The following is a 21,095-nucleotide window of genomic DNA, read 5'->3' on the forward strand; positions in this document are numbered from 1 at the left end:
CATTTTAAGCGCGAGACCTTGCTTGAACATGGCGAAAGTGCCAAAAACACAAAAAGTGTCATGACAAATGTGTTCATTATTGAAGGAGACACTGACCTGTCTATCAAATCAAATAGTGTTTGATGATGTATGAGCGCATCCTGCTTGAGGGACATCCGACAAACATCCTTTTGTAATGTTTCAATTAATCAGTGTTTTACGTGTTTGCTAGATTTTTTATTGTCATCATAATTATGTTACCTATAATTGTTTAATTATTATTGCGGCTTTATTATTTAAACAGCATTTGGGTACTATTTTAGGAATCTGCAAAAAAAATTCAAATCCTGGCCATAGGATGTGTAAAGCCCAGTTGTGTTTATTTTTAATAAAATAAATCTATTAACTTATACATATTGTGGTGCTTCAAAATTTGGTGCTTCTAACTCTTTAAAGTTGGGAGCATCAGTGCTACCAAATAAAAGGGTTAATTTTGAGCCCTGTATACTAGGGGTGTAACGGTACGCAAAAATCATGGTTCGTGTGTACCTCGGTTTTGAGGCCACGGTTCGGTTCATTTTCGGTACAGTAAAGTAAAATACATTTATGAACGATTAGCCTACATTTTTGCCACCAAAAATGTTTCTGCTTTGAATTATTTTTGATTTTTTAAGTCACAGTATTGAATTGGTTATGTACCATCTCTGTATAAAAATAATATTACTTCTCTATGTGTAACTGCACAGCAAGCAACATGATGATATAGTTATTATACACTCATATTAAGATGGGTGAGTTGCATACATAGCCTTCTTTTACCTTTTGCACGTTTCTCCTAATCTTTGCTTGTGTTGCCAATGTAAGCTGTGACTTGAACTAACGAACCCCTCCGCAGCTGAGTAACAGCTGAGTAAGCCCGGGTTACAGCTCTTCTCTGTCCCGACCAGCTGATCACATTGTGACAATGATATGATTGACGTGAGGTGCAGATGAAAAATCTGATCACGCATTCCGTTATTCTCGCATGTCACAGAAAGCGCGACTCATGATTGCGTAGCAACGAAAGAACAAAAAGAACAAAACAGCGCGTCAACACGCGTTTAACATGCGCTTTTAGACGCGACACGTAAACGTTTACATCAATAATCAAACGAATATACAACTAAGTAAATAAAAATCTTTCTGCGGGCCAAATTATGTTATATGTTTGACAGAAGACTTGCGCTGAACGCGGAGACTTCCGACACTTAATATGTTCGTGTGGAAACGCACACAACATATTATGTTCCACCTATGTTCCGCACACAAAAGATTGCATTTGGCCCTTCGGTGCACACGTGCACCGTGCCGAAAGCACTGTACCGAAACGGTCCGGTACGAATACACGTACCGTTACACCCCTACTGTATACTGTTAAAAGATGGCTGTCTCATATGACCTTGATATTTGTACACGGTGTGACTATACAAATCACGACACATAAATAGGAAAATGTTCGCATTATTTTGTCACTTATTTGGAGCAGTATGCTAGCTTCCAGTTAACTTCCAGTCGTTGTGCTTAGCTAAGCTAGCGGGGGCTGCATCAGACAGAGCACGCACGGAGATAAGAATAATATGTAGGGACCTATTTAACTCTGGGGGATACTGTGAATAGGCTAAAATGTGGGTGTGTTCCTTTAAGTAAAATTTTTCTGATTGTAATGTTATTGCTGTTGAAAGTAATGTTTTTTAAATTCCCGTCACAAAGTAAAAATGTTCTGAATGTAATCGTGATTAATCATTTGGCAGCACTAGATTGTAATGTTGACAGTTTTTAAATTCAAAAAATGATTTTTTTATTAAACGTTTTTACTCTCTTAACTCTTTCCCTGCCAGCGTTTTAAAAAAAGTGCCAGCATTTTTCATGATTTTCACAAAAGTTTAATGCCCTCCAGAAAATGTTCTTCTTTAAATATATAAACAAACAATATATCAAATGAAAGAACAGACCCTCTGCTTTCAAACAAAAAAAAACTGTTTCATCATACCTTCATTAGTTCTCTTTTTATCACCTCTCAAATATGGGAAGGTTTCTTCAAAAACACCAAATTTTGAGCAAAAAGCTGAGATAATTCCATTTTTGTGAAGGACTTTTTATAGAGATCAGATGCAGAGCGATCTTTAAAACATACACGGAGTTCTTTCATGTGAGGCATTTCTTACGGGTTGTATAAGTTGCGGTATTGCGGAAAGCCGGAAATTCTCGTCATTGGCAGGGAAGCGTTTTCTCTTAATTGACGAGTTATCTCATCAATGGCGGGGAAAGAGTTAATTATCCAAGATTATCATCATTACATTATTGTCAAAATGAATTAATTGTCAAAAATACAATAAAAACTAATTTGTGAAATATTTTCAATTCATAATAACTGTTTTTTATGTGAATATATATTAAATTATAATTTGTTTCTATGATTGAAAGTCAAATTTTCAGCATCATTACTCACGGTCATATTTTTTGTGGAAGCCATAATATATTACCATTAAAAAAAAAAAAAAAAAATATATATATATATATATATATATATATATATATATATATATATATATATATATATATATATATATAGAAGAGACTTGTTTTAAAAGCAATGAAAACCTTTGACCACTTGAGCTGTGTTTGTCAGTCCCCTTAAACCAGGATGAGGCTAGGTCAGTGGCGGTTCTACGCAGAGGCCAAGGGTGGCCCGTGCCTGTGTAGACATGTCTCTGGCCACCTTTGTTTTTCGTAGCGGGAGGGCTGTTCTCTTGAAATTTTGCAGGTTAGCTATAGAGTCATTTCTACACGCCAACTTCTGATGCCTATACCACATGTAAATTTTCGTCACTTCTTACTTGTGTGCAAAGTTTCATGAGTTTTTGAGCATGTTTAGACCTCCAAAAATGCGATTCATTTCGGAGAAAAAAAAGAAGAAACCGGACAAAAACAATAGGGCTTTGCACCTCCTTGGTGCTCGGGCCCTAATAAAGTTTAAGGGGCGGTTTCCAAGACAGGGATTAGACTAGTCCTAGACTAAAATAAATGTAAGAGCTGTCCAACTTGCACTGACAAATCTTAAAATACATCAGTGCTCTTTGTTTTGCTTTAAAATGCACACAAGTAATGTTTTTAGTAAGGCATGTTTGTTAAAACTAGTTATACTTCCTAAATATAACTAAATAAAGGTGTAGTCCTGGCTTAAACTAATCCCTGTAACCACCCCTAGAATCTTTAAATATCATTTGTTGCCCTTCTTTAATGTGCACCTCCTTGGCCCCCATAGTGAAATTTGTCTAGAACGGCCACTGGGCTAGGTTTGCGTGTAGAGAAACCTCATAAACTTTGAGTGTCCTCATAAACCACCATTTGGCTCGGACCCCATAAGCCTGTGAAATATCACATACTTATTATTAGTGTGTTGTAAAAGTGAAATTGCTGTTTTGAAGCATGGTTTGTCTTTTGTAGATCAAATGAAACATTTTTACATAACTCTCATGTCGATTGGATGTTGGGAAAGGTGTGTCCCCGTAAACCACTAAAAAGTCACATTGTCCTCATAAACCACAATTTGGCTCAGACCCCATAAGCCTGTAAAATGTCACATAATTATTATTTGTGTGTTGTAAAAATGAATTTGCTATTTTGAAGCATGTTTTGTCTTTTGTAGATCAAATGAAATTTTTTGACATAACTCTCATGTCGATTGGATGTTGGGAAAGGTGTGTCCCCGTAAACCACCAAAAAGTCACATTGACCTCGTAAACCACATATGCCTGTATGTGTGTGTGTGTGTGTGTGTGTGTGTGTGTGTGTGTGTGCGTGTGTGTGCATATATCTAGATTTATTTTTTCATGAGTAACTAGTAACTCGCTACTTGAGTATTATTTTCATTGCATACTTTTTACTTCTACTTGAGTAATTATTTATTTAGTTACTTTTACTTTAACTTAAGTAAAGTTTTTGGCTACTCTTTCCACCTAGGGTTGCCGCGGTGACGTAATTTTCCCACCGGTTAATCAGCGCGTCACAAACTCGGTGATCCCGGTATCACCGAGTGGGAGGGGCTTATAAATGCGCATCCAGACGTGCACATTTTACTTTCACTTTTGAATTACGCAACTGTTTAAATGCATCGCTTGCGTAAGCTGCGTTAAATCGCATATGAATTTGCGTGCAATGTGAGTGCAACAGCTGGTTTACTTAAGTGCTTGAGTCAATGTGCGCAGGTAATTCTCACAGAACCCACCAGTCCCAAGGAGAGCAACCGGCTACTTCTCCATAAAAACGCTGCTTGAATGATGGGTTTAATATTTTTCTTGATGAAAAACACAACAACAAAACGATCTCGCTTATATTAAACATCATATATGTATATAATAACAAAAACGAGCAAAGCACGCGGCTTCTGTCATCATCTGGTCAGTCAGCTCGCCTTGCAAACTCTGACAGAAATAAATGAAATCTGACACCTGCGGCTGCTCTGTGACGTGACGCGCGTTCAGCCCCGCTTAATTCAGACAACAGACACATTCAGTTGTAAGTGCTTGCTCTCTCTAACTAAACTAACTTATTTAATTACACCAAAATATCAAAACGACGGTGAAAGACGGTGTCGCGGTGGGCAAGTGATATAACCGGTGAGAGGCTGAAGCACCGGTTATCACCGTTTCACCGACTATCGCGGCAAGCCTATTTCCACCTCTGTTAAAATCTTCATGAATCTAGGCTGAGTTTGCCACGTTGAAGCCTAAATAATCAGACAGATAGTAAGTTAATCGCCCATCGCTCACAGCCCAGCACCTGCACCACTGCATGCGTATCGCGCTGACAAACATACACCTGATTTTACTGCCCTGACGAAATCTAAAAGTATAATTTCTCTTATTAGAAGCTAGCCTAATGTTTGCCAGTTATTAAAATGGCGGTTGTAGTTTAAATAGAGGTCGTGAAATAATTAGCATTGACAAAAAACTGCATAAAACAATGTTATATTCCATATTATAAACTTTTGGTTATGTGTACTTAAGTGAGTAAATAAGTTAAATTCTCAATAAGTGTGATATGGCTCTTATTTACCCCTTTAAATGTAGAATAAAGCTTACTCGGGTATCTTACAATGCACTTATGTTGTTATGCAGTTTTAAAATACAAAATACGAACATTTCTGGATGTAGATAAAGCCTACTTGGTCATATTACAATGCACAAGTTTTGTTGTATGCAGTTTGAAAATACATGTTTGTAGAAAAAGTATATTGTACAATGCACTGATTTTGTTGTTATGCAGTTTCAAAATACAACATGAGTATGTTTAAATGTATATGTAGTCATCATCACTGATATATCTCTGGCCCTCATGACAAACTAATTGAATAGCCCTGTCGTAGATGCTCAACACACAATCATATTCATAAATAGTAAAGAAATGCAATGATATTAGGCTATCAGTGCTGCTGTCGCTCTCTCCTATCGCTTATTTTAAAAATGAGCTTATGATCAATAAAATGCAGCTTATATCTGCTGCTTTTGGTGACGTGAACTCTGGCCTACATTAAAGGTGCAGTGTGTAATTTCTGGAAGGATCTCTTGACAGAAATGCAAAATAATATACAAAACTATATTATCAGTGGTGTATAAACACCTTTCATAATTAACCGTTATGTTTTTATTACTTTAGAATGAGACGTTTTTATCTACATACACCGAGGGTCCCCTTACATGGAAGTCGCCATTTTGTGCTCCCATGTTTCTACAGAAGCTCTTAATGGACAAACTTTTTTATTAAGTTGTCTCCAATCATGACATGTTTGTCCTGTGGTGGCTACCGTAGCTTCTCTATGCATTTCAAAAGCGAGGGGTGAGCTGTGAACTGAGCTGTTGGTTGCAATTTGGAACCTCACCACTAGATGCCGCTAAAATATACACACTGCACCTTTAAGTCTCATGTTTTTAAGATTATCTTAAAGTTCCACTGTGTAGGATCTACACCCATCTAGCGGTAAATTCTATATGACAACCAACTGAATAATACTTTCTAGCCCCCCCCCCATTCGTAACACGTTTTAACTCGTACGGTGGCCCGGCCGTGTCATGCCAAGGTTAACATGGCTTCCAGTAGCTACAAAGCAAAAGCAATGAAAAAAATGAACAATTTGCAATGTCCTTTGCCTATGATCCTTCAAAGCACACAGATTTATGTTAAACATGGAAAAATGGAAAAAGTCTGATTTTCATGATATGTCCGCTTAAAATCACATACAACAAGCAACCATAAACGTAGCTTAGACACTCCTTTTTCATCAACGCGAGGAAAAATATCCCAGGGGCTGTTACACTTGGTATTAAGATGCGTTTTCATCGATCGGATCACAAGTGGATGAGAGAGACACAGTACGTTTACACCTGGTGTTTAAATCCGTCTCTTTTTGTCCATTTTCGACCGCTTCTCTCCAGATTACTGAGGAGATGGTCTGTCGACGAGTCCCTCTCCTGTCATTTAATCATAAGCAGGAGTAATGACGGGTTTAAATGGACACAAACTAATGTTATGTCAGAGTCCAATGCTTATGTTTTAAGTAAACATGTTACATATCAGTGTATATAAGAGCTTTCTCTGATATTGATGCTTTCATGTATTGAAACTAGGGATGCTCCGATCGATCGGCCACCGATCGTAATCGTCCGATAACGGCATTAAATGACGCGATCGGCACTCGCTAAAATTGCCGATCTCATGATGAGCCGATCTTTTTGTTTACTTTTGTCATCATAGCGTTCCATGATGCGGCTGCAATTAGAGACCATTTTACACAGTGCGAGCATTTTGTAACCCGTTGCTCATGTGTGACGTGCAGATCTGGATTTCTCTCTCTGCCTTTACAGAGATATGCGTATTTTCTATGAGGACGCGCTCCGGTCCTCAGCGCGATGCGTCTTCACATCCCTATCAAACAGCATATACAGCACATATCGATAGCGGACAATTGCATCCTCATGCCGAAAGTTTATTTGCATTCGTTTTAAAGTTTTGAAGGTTTAAACTTCCATTTTCCTCACAGCTGCTCTTGTTTGCGGACACCCGCGGCACGCATACACAGAAGTCATCAGTGCATGTGAACGGAGTGACCTCTCTCACGTCTTAAAGCTACAGTATCCTAATTCATCTCTCAATAAAATTACTCTCTGTTCATTCATCAGTGAAGAACTGTTGTACTTCATACGAATGCGTGTATATTTAATTCATACAGTAAAGAAAAGACTGTGAAGTGTTTTATTTTAATTACTTTTAACAGACATAAACCTTTTTAAAGGCACATTTCTCTTTGGAAGAAGAAATATTTGGTGTGCTTATTTATTTGATTCTCTATTAAAACAATAATATACCTAATTTATAGTTAGTTTCATTTCTACAAATAGTGCAAACTCTGCTAGATTATAGATAAAAGATTCCCATTCCACTTCCATTCTGTGATCGGCACTGATCGGCGATCGGAGCATCTCTAATTGAAACCAAACTTTGAACATGAACTTGGGACTCCAATGTGATAATGCACAAGATAAAAAACATTTTAAAATTTTACATTTCACAAATCAAGTTAGTGACCGCACCAGAGCAAGCACACTTTTGCGTTTCCTCTGGAAGTGCATTTTCTAGTTATTTTTATTATTTTTCCCGGGTAGATTTTTTTGGCCAGCTCTAGCGACCAGACCGTTTGACGCAGAGACACCGTTCAAACTTTAAAATGTTCGGGCAGTACCGGTGTAAGTTGCTTGAGAAGATGAAGTCACAGATCCATGTCGTTCGGCCACCATATTGGATAGAACACAAAACCTTTAAAAAGTTTCACAGGTCACAAATTTTGTCCAAACTTCAAGAAATTCCACGTACACGATCCTTGGACCAAGCCTCACAAAAGTTACTAGAAGGATTTTTGATTTTCGGAAGCATTTGCCCAAAACAGGTCAAAATATACCTATGGCGTAGTCCCCAAACAGGAAGTAGTTCATATCTCAGATTGTCTGTAACATATCTTTATAATTTTTTTAATATGAACTCGGAACTCCAATGTGAACATGGCCAAGATAAAAAAACATTGCAGTAACATGTCTATATTATGTTATTTTCATTTTAAAATGTCCAATAAAATCCTATGTAAAAATAAAAATGTCATATAGCTTTTACCACTAGAGGGCAGCCCAAGCGTGTTTAATTGCCTTGCCTTCACACGTGACTAGACCGAAACTTAGTCCGTGCCTATTGAAAACTATATATACTGAGGATTATTTGATACTAAATCCAATGGAATATTAATATTTCTCATATACATTTGTGTACAAAACTGCAAATGGATGTTATATTCTGAAGGCGTGAATCAACGCGAGCTCTCTGGAGAACGTGCAGTACAGGTAGGAATGTTTCGGGGATTCAGACGTAAAACCCTTTCTTTTATTTCAGTAATATATAACATGACAAGTTTAATTCCGTTTTTCATCAATGTAATACATTGTAAACGTATTAGTTTGTAAAGACGTCAATTTCGCGTCCTCGCGTAGCAGTGATCGTTTGGCATCGGCTCTATAACAGCTGCATGGTTTAAATGATTGTGAATTGACGCGAAAAAGTGTCACTTTACCTTAAATCATGCATGTTATGCCAAGTGTATTTAACGTAAACAGTCATGACTTTGAGAAATGTATGAGACATTAAAACACAGCTTGCCACAGCTAGAAGACTGCGTATTAGGGGTGTAACGGTACGCAAAAATCACGGTTCGGTGCGAACCTCGGTTTTGAAGCCACGGTTCGGTTCATTTTCGGTACAGTAAGGGAGAAATGCAAACATTAAACTGCAGGTTGTTTATTACTTTAAACTTTTTTTTACAATTTGTTTACACTTTTTTAAACACTTTATTAAAGTATAACAGATGAAATATATATAAAATGAAAAAATAATAAATAAAATACTACTGCAAAGTTCTTTTTTACATTATTTTATAACAGAAGGTAACTCTTATCTTAACCTTCTCTTAAACTTTTTCTACTAAAACCTTGAACTAACAAATTCAATTCCTGAATACATTTATGAACTATTAGCCTACATTTTTGGCACTAAAAATTTTCTGTTTTGATTTATTTTGGATTGTTTAACTCACAGAATTGAATTGGCTATGTACCATCTCTGTATAAAAATAATATTACTGCTCTATGTGTAACTGCATAGCAAGCAACATGATGATATACTTATTATACACTCATTTTGAGATTAGTGAGCTGCATACATAGCCATCTTTGATCTTTTGCACGTTTCTCCTAATCTTTGCTTGTGTCATCAATGTAAGCTGTGACTTTACTTACGAACCCCTCCGCAGCTGAGTAACAGCTGAGTAACCCCGGGTTACAGCTCTTCTCTGTCCCGACCAGCTGATCGCATTGTGACAATGATATGATTGACGTGATATGCAGATGAAAAATCTGATCACGCATTCCTTATTCTTGCTGTCACAGAAAGCGCGTCTCACGAATGCGTAGCAACGAAAGATGTGCATCCTCTCACGCACTTTTGAAAGAACAAAGCAGCGCGTTGACACGCGTTTAACATGCGCTTTTAGATACGACACGTAAACGTTTACATCAATAATCAAACGGATATACAACTAAGTAAATAAAAATCTTTCTGCGGGCCGAATTATGTTATATGTTTGACAGAAGACTTGCGCTGAACGCGGAGACTTCCGCCACTTAATATGTTCGTGCGGAAACGCACGTATTATGTTCCGCACAGGCGCACACAAAATGCTTTCGGTGCATGTGCGCACCGTGCCGAAAGCCCTGAACCGAAACGGTCCGGTTCGAATACACGAACCGTTACACCCCTACTGCGTATATTTACATAATCTTCAGATAAGAAAGTTATATATCATCGTATGCTTAACTAACGGGAACACGATCGATTGCATTATGCTGTCAATCATTATGCTGTCAATCACTCAGCGAAGCATTGATTTCACATGGAAAGCAAGAGGACAGGGTCGCAATCTTGATGCGCGTGCATATGTTGTTGCATGAGATGCAGAGCGCGAGTCACCCCTTCACGTGTATTCTCGCTTTGGTCTGCCCGCGTCAAGATGCAGAGACCACGGACTCTATGGCTGTTTTAACTTTATTTATTGTATTTCCAGCTTACAACAACTCCTCTTCCGACAGTTGTTGTCTGATATGTCGGCTCAACGATCACAATGACATTAGATGTCTTAATAAAGGAAACGATTTTTGTGAACTAGATAAAAGATCCTGGCGTTTCTCCGAAGTTCAAAGCAGACAAAGGCTCAAATATTATGCGAGTCATCGTTCTCACACAAGAATGCAATTTAAACGTGTAAGTTAATCGCCCATCGCTCACAGCCCAGCACCTGCACCACTGCATGCGTATCGCGCTGACAAACATACACGTGATTTTACTGCCCTGATGAAATCTAAAAGTATAATTTCTCTTATTAGAAGCTAGCTTAATGTTTGCCAGTTATTAAGATGGCGGTTGTAGTTTAAATAGAGGTCGTGAAATAATTAGCATTGCCAAAAGTGCATAAAACAATGTTATGTTCCATATTATAAACTTTTGGTTATGTGTACTTAAGTGAGTAAATAAGTTAAATTCTCAATGAGTGTGATATGGCTCTTATTTACCCCTTTAAATGAAGAATAAAGCTTACTCGGGTATCTTACAATGCACTTATGTTGTTCTGCAGTTTTAAAATACAAAATACGAACCTCTGGATGTAGATAAAGCCTACTTGTTCATATTACAATGCACAAGTTTTGTTGTATGCAGTTTGAAAATACATGTTTGTAGAAAAAGTATATTGTAAAATGAAATGATTTTGTTGTTATGCAGTTTCAAAATACAACATGAGAATGTTTAAATGTATATGTAGTCATCATCACTGATGTATCTCTGGCCCCCATGACAAACTAATTGAATAGCCCTGTCGTAGACGCTCAACACACAATCATATTCATAAATAGTAAAGAAATGAAATGATATTAGTCTATCAGTGCTGCTGTCGCTCTTTCCTATCTCTTATTTTAAAAATGATCTTATGATCAATAAAATGCAGCTTACATCTGCTGCTTTTGGTGACGTGAACTCTGGCCTACATTAAGTCTCATGTTTTTAAGATTATCTTAAGTACTAAAGAAGAATTTTTGGTATATTATGTACAAAACTAGTGTGTGAAAATAGGACACTTTAAAGGGATTGTTCACCCAAAAATTAAAATTATTTAAATTACAATTCTAAAAAAATTTAATAAGAAAACACTGAACATGTGCAGCATAGCTGTTATAGTTGGTTCTAGGCTAGCTAGAGCGGGTTATCTAGGCTTGTGATCCCTGTATTTACATAAAATGGTCTGTGCTAAACCCCGGATGTCCTTCAATGCTGGAAACACCCCTGGTTACAAGCCTGTATACATTTCTGTGTGTGTGTGTGCGTGCGTGCGTGTGTGTGTGTGTCAGGAATGCTTTCACGTAGAGGTCGACCGATATGGCTTTTTCTCTGGCCAATGCCGATATTTAGAAATCAGGGCAGCTGATGGCCGATATGTTAGGCCGATTTTCTATATGTACATAATTATCAAAATGTTCTCATCATTAGCAGATATTTTAAATGTAAAAATGTCACTATTTAAGTCAAAGTCTTTTAAAAAAATTATGACTGGTCTTTCTGAAGAGTTTTACAACCTCCTCTGCACCATTCATTTATCAGACACAGATATTACCTGACACTCTTCTGTCATCATCTTTGATCAGTTTTTTACCATGGCTTTTATTGCTTTGTAGGATAAAATCCTTATTTGGTAGACCTGATAAAATATTTATTCATCATAAAGTTAACATAGTAATAAATGTCTATGTTTTTTAGTTGAGACTGTTATTTAGGGCAAATCTTTCTAAACAGATTTACATTCTCCTTTCTGAGGCGCTAAAAGTGTCTGATTGTGCTGACAGTGACGTCTTGTGAGTTTAGTGTTGGGACAGATCTGTTGTTTCAAACGTTCATTCAAACGAATCCGTTCAAAGGAGTCAGTTCGCGAATCGGACGCATTGTGTTGTAATCCAGGCTGAGCAGCGCAAAACTGTAAACAAAGTGTTACTGTAACAACACGAAAAACATTTCCTCGGTGGATATGATTTGGTCTTCCGACCTTTCGCCATCGAGTCAGTTTTGTTTTGAGTAATAAAAGCAGAGAGACAGTTTAAAGACAGAACTGTCTCCCTGCTCTCCAGTAACGCATAACTTATGTTGTTATGCAGTTTTAAAATTCAAAATACGAACATGTCTGGATGTAGCATTTTTTTGTGGAGGGAGGTGCCCTTTTTTTTAGGTTAGAGCAACTGCCCCTTAAAATTCCTGTGCACGTCCCTGATGCTTAGTTACTGTTGAACGGGAACACGATTGATTGCATTATGCTGTCAATCACTGAGTGAAATATTTTTTTTATGGTAAATTTTAGAGAAACAGTTGTTTCTAGTCTGTATATATTTCTGTGTGTGTGTGTGTGTGTGTGTGTGTGTGTGTGTGTGTGTGTGTGTGTGTGTGTGTGTGTGTGTGTGTGTGTGTGTTTTTAAAATGTTCGGGCAGTTCCGGTGTAAGTTGCTTGAGAAGATGAAGTCACAGATCCATGTCGTTCTTCCGCCATATTGGAAACCTTAAAGTTTCACAGGTCACAAATTTTGTCCAAACTTCACGAAATTCCACGTACACGATCCTTGGACCAAGCCTCACAAAAGTTGCTAGAAGTATTTTTGATTTTCGGAAGCGTTTGCCCGTCACAGGCCAAACTAAATGTGCGTGGACGCCGCCAAAACAGGAAGTAGTTTATATCTCAGGAATGATTTCACGTATTGAAACCAAACTTTGTACATGAATTTCGGTCTCCAATGTGAGGATGCACAACATCAAAAGAACCATTTTTTTCCTAAAATTTTACGCTGCCAAACAGGAAGTACTTTATATCTCAGGAACGCTTTTACGTATTGAAACCAAACTTTGTACATGAACTTGGGACTCCAATGTGAGGATGCACAAACTAAATCGGCGGCACCAGAGCAAGCACACTTTTGCAGTTCGTCCCGAAATGCATTTTCTAGTTATTATTATTCCCGGGTAGATTTTTTGTGTCAGCTCTAGCGACCAGACCGTTTGACGCAGAGACACCGTTCAAACTTTAAAATGTTCGGGCAGTACCGGTGTAAGTTGCTTGAGAGGATGAAGTCACAGATCCATGTCGTTCGGCCGCCATATTGGAGAGAACACAAAACCTTAAAAAAGTTTCACAGGTCACAAATTTTGTCCAAACTTCAAGAAATTCCACGTACGCGATCCTTGGACCGAGCCTCACAAAAGTTACTAGAAGGATTTTTGATTTTCGGAAGCATTTGCCCAAAACAGGTCAAAATATACCTATGGCGTAGTCCCCAAACAGGAAGTAGTTCATATCTCAGATTGTCTGTAACATATCTTTATAATTTTTTTAATATGAACTCGGAACTCCAATGTGAACATGGCCAAGATAAAAAAAACATTGCAGTAACATGTCTATATTATGTTATTTTCACTTTAAAATGTCCAATAAAATCCTATGTAAAAATAAAAATGTCATATAGCTTTTACCACTAGAGGGCAGCCCAAGCGTGTTTAATTGCCTTGCCTTCACACGTGACTAGACCGAAACTTAGTCCGTGCCTATTGAAAACTATATATACTGAGGATTATTTGATACTAAATCCAATGGAATATTAATATTTCTCATATACATTTGTGTACAAAACTGCAAATGGATGTTATATTCTGAAGGCGTGAATCAACGCGAGCTCTCTGGAGAACGTGCAGTACAGGTAGGAATGTTTCGGGGATTCAGACGTAAAACCCTTTCTTTTATTTCAGTAATATATAACATGACAAGTTTAATTCCGTTTTTCATCAATGTAATACATTGTAAACGTATTAGTTTGTAAAGACGTCAATTTCGCGTCCTCGCGTAGCAGTGATCGTTTGGCATCGGCTCTATAACAGCTGCATGGTTTAAATGATTGTGTATTGACGCGAAAAAGTGTCACTTTACCTTAAATCATGCATGTTATGCCAAGTGTATTTAACGTAAACAGTCATGACTTTGAGAAATGTATGAGACATTAAAACACAGCTTGCCACAGCTAGAAGACTGCGTATATTTACATAATCTTTAGATAAGAAAGTTATATATCATCGTATGCTTAACTAACGGGAACACGATCGATTGCATTATGCTGTCAATCATTATGCTGTCAATCACTCAGCGAAGCATTGATTTCACATGGAAAGCAAGAGGACAGGGTCGCAATCTTGATGCGCGTGCATATGTTGTTGCATGAGATGCAGAGCGCGAGTCACCCCTTCACGTGTATTCGCGCTTTGGTCTGCCCGCGTCAAGATGCAGAGACCACGGACTCTATGGCTGTTTTAACTTTATTTATTGTATTTCCAGCTTACAACAACTCCTCTTCCGACAGTTGTTGTCTGATATGTCGGCTCAACGATCACAATGACATTAGATGTCTTAATAAAGGAAACGATTTTTGTGAACTAGATAAAAGATCCTGGCGTTTCTCCGAAGTTCAAAGCAGACAAAGGCTCAAATATTATGCGAGTCATCGTTCTCACACAAGAATGCAATTTAAACGTGTAAGTTAATCGCCCATCGCTCACAGCCCAGCACCTGCACCACTGCATGCGTATCGCGCTGACAAACATACACGTGATTTTACTGCCCTGATGAAATCTAAAAGTATAATTTCTCTTATTAGAAGCTAGCTTAATGTTTGCCAGTTATTAAGATGGCGGTTGTAGTTTAAATAGAGGTCGTGAAATAATTAGCATTGCCAAAAAGTGCATAAAACAATGTTATGTTCCATATTATAAACTTTTGGTTATGTGTACTTAAGTGAGTAAATAAGTTAAATTCTCAATGAGTGTGATATGGCTCTTATTTACCCCTTTAAATGAAGAATAAAGCTTACTCGGGTATCTTACAATGCACTTATGTTGTTATGCAGTTTTAAAATACAAAATACGAACGTCTGGATGTAGATAAAGCCTACTTGGTCATATTACAATGCACAAGTTTTGTTGTATGCAGTTTGAAAATACATGTTTGTAGAAAAAGTATATTGTACAATGCACTGATTTTGTTGTTATGCAGTTTCAAAATACAACATGAGAATGTTTAAATGTATATGTAGTCATCATCACTGATGTATCTCTGGCCCCCATGACAAACTAATTGAATAGCCCTGTCGTAGACGCTCAACACACAATCATATTCATAAATAGTAAAGAAATGAAATGATATTAGGCTATCAGTGCTGCTGTCGCTCTTTCCTATCGCTTATTTTAAAAATGAGCTTATGATCAATAAAATGCAGCTTACATCTGCTGCTTTTGGTGACGTGAACTCTGGCCTACATTAAGTCTCATGTTTTTAAGATTATCTTAAGTACTAAAGAAGAATTTTTGGTATATTATGTACAAAACTAGTGTGTGAAAATAGGACACTTTAAAGGGATTGTTCACCCAAAAATTGAAATTATTTAAATTACAATTCTAAAAAAATTTAATAAGAAAACACTGAACATGTGCAGCATAGCTGTTATAGTTGGTTCTAGGCTAGCTAGAGCGGGTTATCTAGGCTTGTGATCCCTGTATTTACATAAAATGGTCTGTGCTAAACCCCGGATGTCCTTCAATGCTGGAAACACCCCTGGTTACAAGCCTGTATACATTTCTGTGTGTGTGTGTGCGTGTGTGCGTGCGTGCGTGCGTGTGTGTGTGTGTCAGGAATGCTTTCACGTAGAGGTCGACCGATATGGCTTTTTCTCTGGCCAATGCCGATATTTAGAAATCAGGGCAGCTGATGGCCGATATGTTAGGCCGATTTTCTATATGTACATAATTATCAAAATGTTCTCATCATTAGCAGATATTTTAAATGTAAAAATGTCACTATTTAAGTCAAAGTCTTTTAAAAAAATTATGACTGGTCTTTCTGAAGAGTTTTACAACCTCCTCTGCACCATGCATTTATCAGACACAGATATTACCTGACACTCTTCTGTCATCATCTTTGATCAGTTTTTTACCATGGCTTTTATTGCTTTGTAGGATATAATCCTTATTTGGTAGACCTGATAAAATATTTATTCATCATAAAGTTAACATAGTAATAAATGTCTATGTTTTTTAGTTGAGACTGTTATTTAGGGCAAATCTTTCTAAACAGATTTACATTCTCCTTTCTGAGGCGCTATAAGTGACTGATTGTGCTGACAGTGACGTCTTGTGAGTTTAGTGTTGGGACAGATCTGTTGTTTCAACCGTTCATTCAAACGAATCCGTTCAAAGGAGTCAGTTCGCGAATCGGACGCATTGTGTTGTAATCCAGGCTGAGCAGCGCAAAACTGTAAACAAAGTGTTACTGTAACAACACGAAAAACATTTCCTCGGTGGATATGATTTGGTCTTCCGACCTTTCGCCATCGAGTCAGTTTTGTTTTGAGTAATAAAAGCAGGGAGACAGTTTAAAGACAGAACTGTCTCCCTGCTCTCCAGTAACGCATAACTTATGTTGTTATGCAGTTTTAAAATTCAAAATACGAACATGTCTGGATGTAGCATTTTTTTGTGGAGGGAGGTGCCCTTTTTTTTAGGTTAGAGCAACTGCCCCTTAAAATTCCTGTGCACGTCCCTGATGCTTAGTTACTGTTGAACGGGAACACGATTGATTGCATTATGCTGTCAATCACTGAGTGAAATATTTTTTTTTATGGTAAATTTTAGAGAAACAGTTGTTACAAGTCTGTATACATTTCTGTGTGTGTGTGTGTGTGTGTGTGTGTGTGTGTGTGTGTGTTTTTAAAATGTTCGGGCAGTTCCGGTGTAAGTTGCTTGAGAAGATGAAGTCACAGATCCATGTCGTTCGTCCGCCATATTGGAAACCTTAAAGTTTCACAGGTCACAAATTTTGTCCAAACTTCACGAAATTCCACGTACACGATCCTTGGACCAAGCCTCACAAAAGTTACTAGAAGGATTTTTGATTTTCGGAAGCGTTTGCCCGTCACAGGCCAAACTAAATGTGCGTGGACGCCGCCAAAACAGGAAGTAGTTTATATCTCAGGAATGATTTCACGTATTGAAACCAAACTTTGTACATGAATTTCGGTCTCCAATGTGAGGATGCACAACATCAAAAGAACAATTTTTTTCCTAAAATTTTACGCTGCCAAACAGGAAGTAGTTTATATCTCAGGAACGCTTTTACGTATTGAAACCAAACTTTGTACATGAACTTGGGACTCCAATGTGAGGATGCACAAACTAAATCGGCGGCACCAGAGCAAGCACACTTTTGCAGTTCGTCCCGAAATGCATTTTCTAGTTATTATTATTCCCGGGTAGATTTTTTGTGTCAGCTCTAGCGACCAGACCGTTTGACGCAGAGACACCGTTCAAACTTTAAAATGTTCGGGCAGTACCGGTGTAAGTTGCTTGAGAGGATGAAGTCACAGATCCATGTCGTTCGGCCGCCATATTGGAAAGAACACAAAACCTTAAAAAAGTTTCACAGGTCACAAATTTTGTCCAAACTTCATGAAATTCCACGTACGCGATCCTTGGACCGAGCCTCACAAAAGTTACTAGAAGGATTTTTGATTTTCGGAAGCGTTTGCGCGCCACAGCCCAAACTAAATGTGCGTCAACGCCGCCAAAACAGGAAGTAGTTCAAATCTCAATATGTCTGTAACATTTATTAACCAAAAATTTTATATGAACTCTTTACTCCAATGTGAAGATGCCCAAGATAAAAAAACATTGCAGTAACATGTCTATATTATGTTATTTTCACTTTAAAATGTCCAATTAAAACCTGTGTAAAAAATAAAAAATGTCATTAGCCTTTACCAGTAGAGGGCAGCCTTTACGTTCAAACGTGTTTTTTAGACAGAATGTAAAGATAGCGGCAGCCATCTTTAGAAGCTAAGCTAACAGGCTATTGCTCCGTGGAAAAGTTTGAATAACAATGGCGGGATGTAGTTTTAAGGTTTAAATGGCAAAATGGAATAGAGAAGAGCTGTTGAGAGAATCGAGTGTTCCTTTAAGAGCCACAATACAGCGAAGAGCTGAGAAAGACGGAGAGCAGAGAAGCCCGGAGAAGAGGCGGCAGCCTCAGACTCTGCTGCATAGAGCCCGTGGGGCACGCAGCACCATCGGCTGCCACCCAAGCTTCGTATCGTATATGGACAGATTCCTGGATACATATTTTTAGAATCGTAAACTTCATCTTATTCACTATACAGTATGCGGTTTCGGACGCAAAACTGCAAATGGATTTTATATTCTGAATGCTTGAATCAACGCGAGCTCTCTGGAGAACGTGCATTTTCACATACAGGTAGGAATTATATGATTCAGACATATTTTAATCCCTTTCTTTTATTTCAGTGATATATGGCACGACAAGTTTAATTCCCTTTTTCATCAATGTAATACATTGTAAACGTATTAGTTTCGCTCGCGTCAGTATCGCGTCCTCGCTCGCGTGATCGTTTGGCGTCGGCTCTATGACAGCTGCATGATTTAAATGATTGTGAATTGACGCGAAAAAGTGTCACTTTACCTTAAATCATGCATGTGACGCCAAGTGTATTTAAACAGTCATGACTTTCAGAAATGTATGACACATTTAAAAACACAGCTTTTGCCAGAAGACTGCGTATATGCCATTTACATGATCTTCAGGTAAGAAGATACATATATCTAAATCGTATGCTTAGCTACTGTTGAACGGGAACACGATTGATTGCATTATGCTGTCAATCACTGAGGGAAATATTTTCTTTTATCATTAATTTCACAGTCTGGGTCGACAGAGGCGCGGGCGCCGCAAAATCTTTATTTTTCAATCACTCCGCAAAGAGACTTAGATAACTCTGCTGATTTTGGACTTACATATATGATTTATACATCATTTAAAACTTTAAAGTGTCTAGTATTTTTTCTGTCCACTCCCATTAAAAACAGAATGTTGTGCTTTTCGCAAAATTAAGAAAATAAACATAATGCAGGTTTGCTCTCTCTCTTAGTGACGTCCTTTCAGAAACACGTCAGAAAAATGAGCTGTAACTTAACGAATTGTTTTCATAGAAACATAAGATAAATGTCTACATAATGCTTGGAATGTCTGCTTTTAAATGGTGTAAGTGAAATCGAAAACAAATATTGTACTTTGTTGTTAACTGTATTAAAAGAGGGAGATGTACCGTCTCTCGTGTTACTGCATTATTTATAAAGAGCCACGCCCCGCTCCATTGAAGAGAAGAACAGAGATCATCCATATTCATTAGTCAACGCCACAACGAATGTTTTCTCTGTGCTTGCTCATACAGCAAAGGCTCAAATATTATGCGAGTCATCGTTCTCACAAAAGAATGCAATTTAAACGAGTAAGTTAATCGGCCATCGCTCACAGCCCAGCATCTGTCCTGCACCACTGTATGCATATCGCACTGACAAACATACACGTGATTTTACTGCTCTGATGAAATCTAAAAGTATAATTTCTCTTATTAGAAGCTAGCCTAATGTTTGCCAGTTATTAAGATGGCGGTTGTAGTTTAAATAAAGGGTTGTGAAATAATAAGCTTTGACAAAAAACTGCATAAAACAATTTTATGTTCCATATTATAAACTTTTGGTTATGTGTACTTAAGTGAGTAGATATGGCTCTTATTTACACCTTTAAATGTAGAATAAGAATAGAACTCGGGTATCTTACAATGCACTTATGTTGTTATGCAGTTTTAAAATACAAAATACAAACATGTCTGGATGTAGATAAAGCCTACTTGGTCATATTACAATGCACAAGTTTTGTTGTATGCAGTTTGAAAATACATGTTTGTAGAAAAAGTATATTGTACAATGCACTGATTTTGTTGTTATGCAGTTTCAAAATACAACATGAGTATGTTTAAATGTATATGTCGTCATCATCACTGATATATCTCTGGCCCTCATGACAAACTAATTGAATAGCCCTGTCGTAGACGCTCAACACACAATCATATTCATAAATAGTAAAGAAATGAAACGATATTAGGCTATCAGTGCTGCTGTCGCTCTTTCCTATCGCTTATTTTAAAAATGAGCTTATGATCAATAAAATGCAGCTTATATCTGCTGCTTTTTGTGACGTGAACTCTGGCCTACATTAAAGGTGCAGTGTGTAATTTTTAGAAGGATCTCTTGACAGAAATGCAAAATAATATACAAAACTATATTATCAGGGGTGTATAAAGACCTTTCATAATGAACCGTTATGTTTTTATTACTTTAGAATGAGACGTTTTTATCTACATACACCGAGGGTCCCCTTACATGGAAGTCGCCATTTTGTGCCACCATGTTTCTACAAAAGCTCTTAATGGACAAAATTTTTTATTAAGTTGTCTCCAATCATGACATGTTTGTCCTGTGGTGACTACCGTAGCTTCTCTATGCATTTCAAAAGCGAGGGGTGAGCTGTGAACTGAGCTGTTGGTTGCAATTTGGAACCTCACCACTAGATGCCGCTAAAATGTACACACTGCACCTTTAAGTCTCATGTTTTTAAGATTATCTTAAGTACTAAAGGATTTTTGGTATATTATGTACAAAACTAGTGTGTGAAAATAGGGCACTTTAAAGGGATTGTTCACTCAAAAATTAAAATTATTTAAATTACAATTCTAAAAAAAAATTAATAAGAAAACACTGAGGGCTTGACATTAACTTTTTGAGGAACTTGTCCTTCGGACAAGTAAATTTGTGTTTCACTTGTCCATGCACAAAAGTCACTTGTCCGGGTAAAGTTTTATAATATAATGTATTTTTTGTGTTTTGCTAATCAGTGGCAGAGCAAGGGATTTTTCATAGAGGAGTCGGACAACTAATTTTTTCTTACACTTGTCCTACAAAAAATCCACTTGTCCCGGACAAGCGGACAAGCCTTAATGTCGAAC

The sequence above is a fragment of the Misgurnus anguillicaudatus genome, chromosome 16 (genome assembly GCF_027580225.2).
Source record: "Misgurnus anguillicaudatus chromosome 16, ASM2758022v2, whole genome shotgun sequence".
In the NCBI taxonomy this organism is placed as follows: domain Eukaryota; kingdom Metazoa; phylum Chordata; class Actinopteri; order Cypriniformes; family Cobitidae; genus Misgurnus; species Misgurnus anguillicaudatus.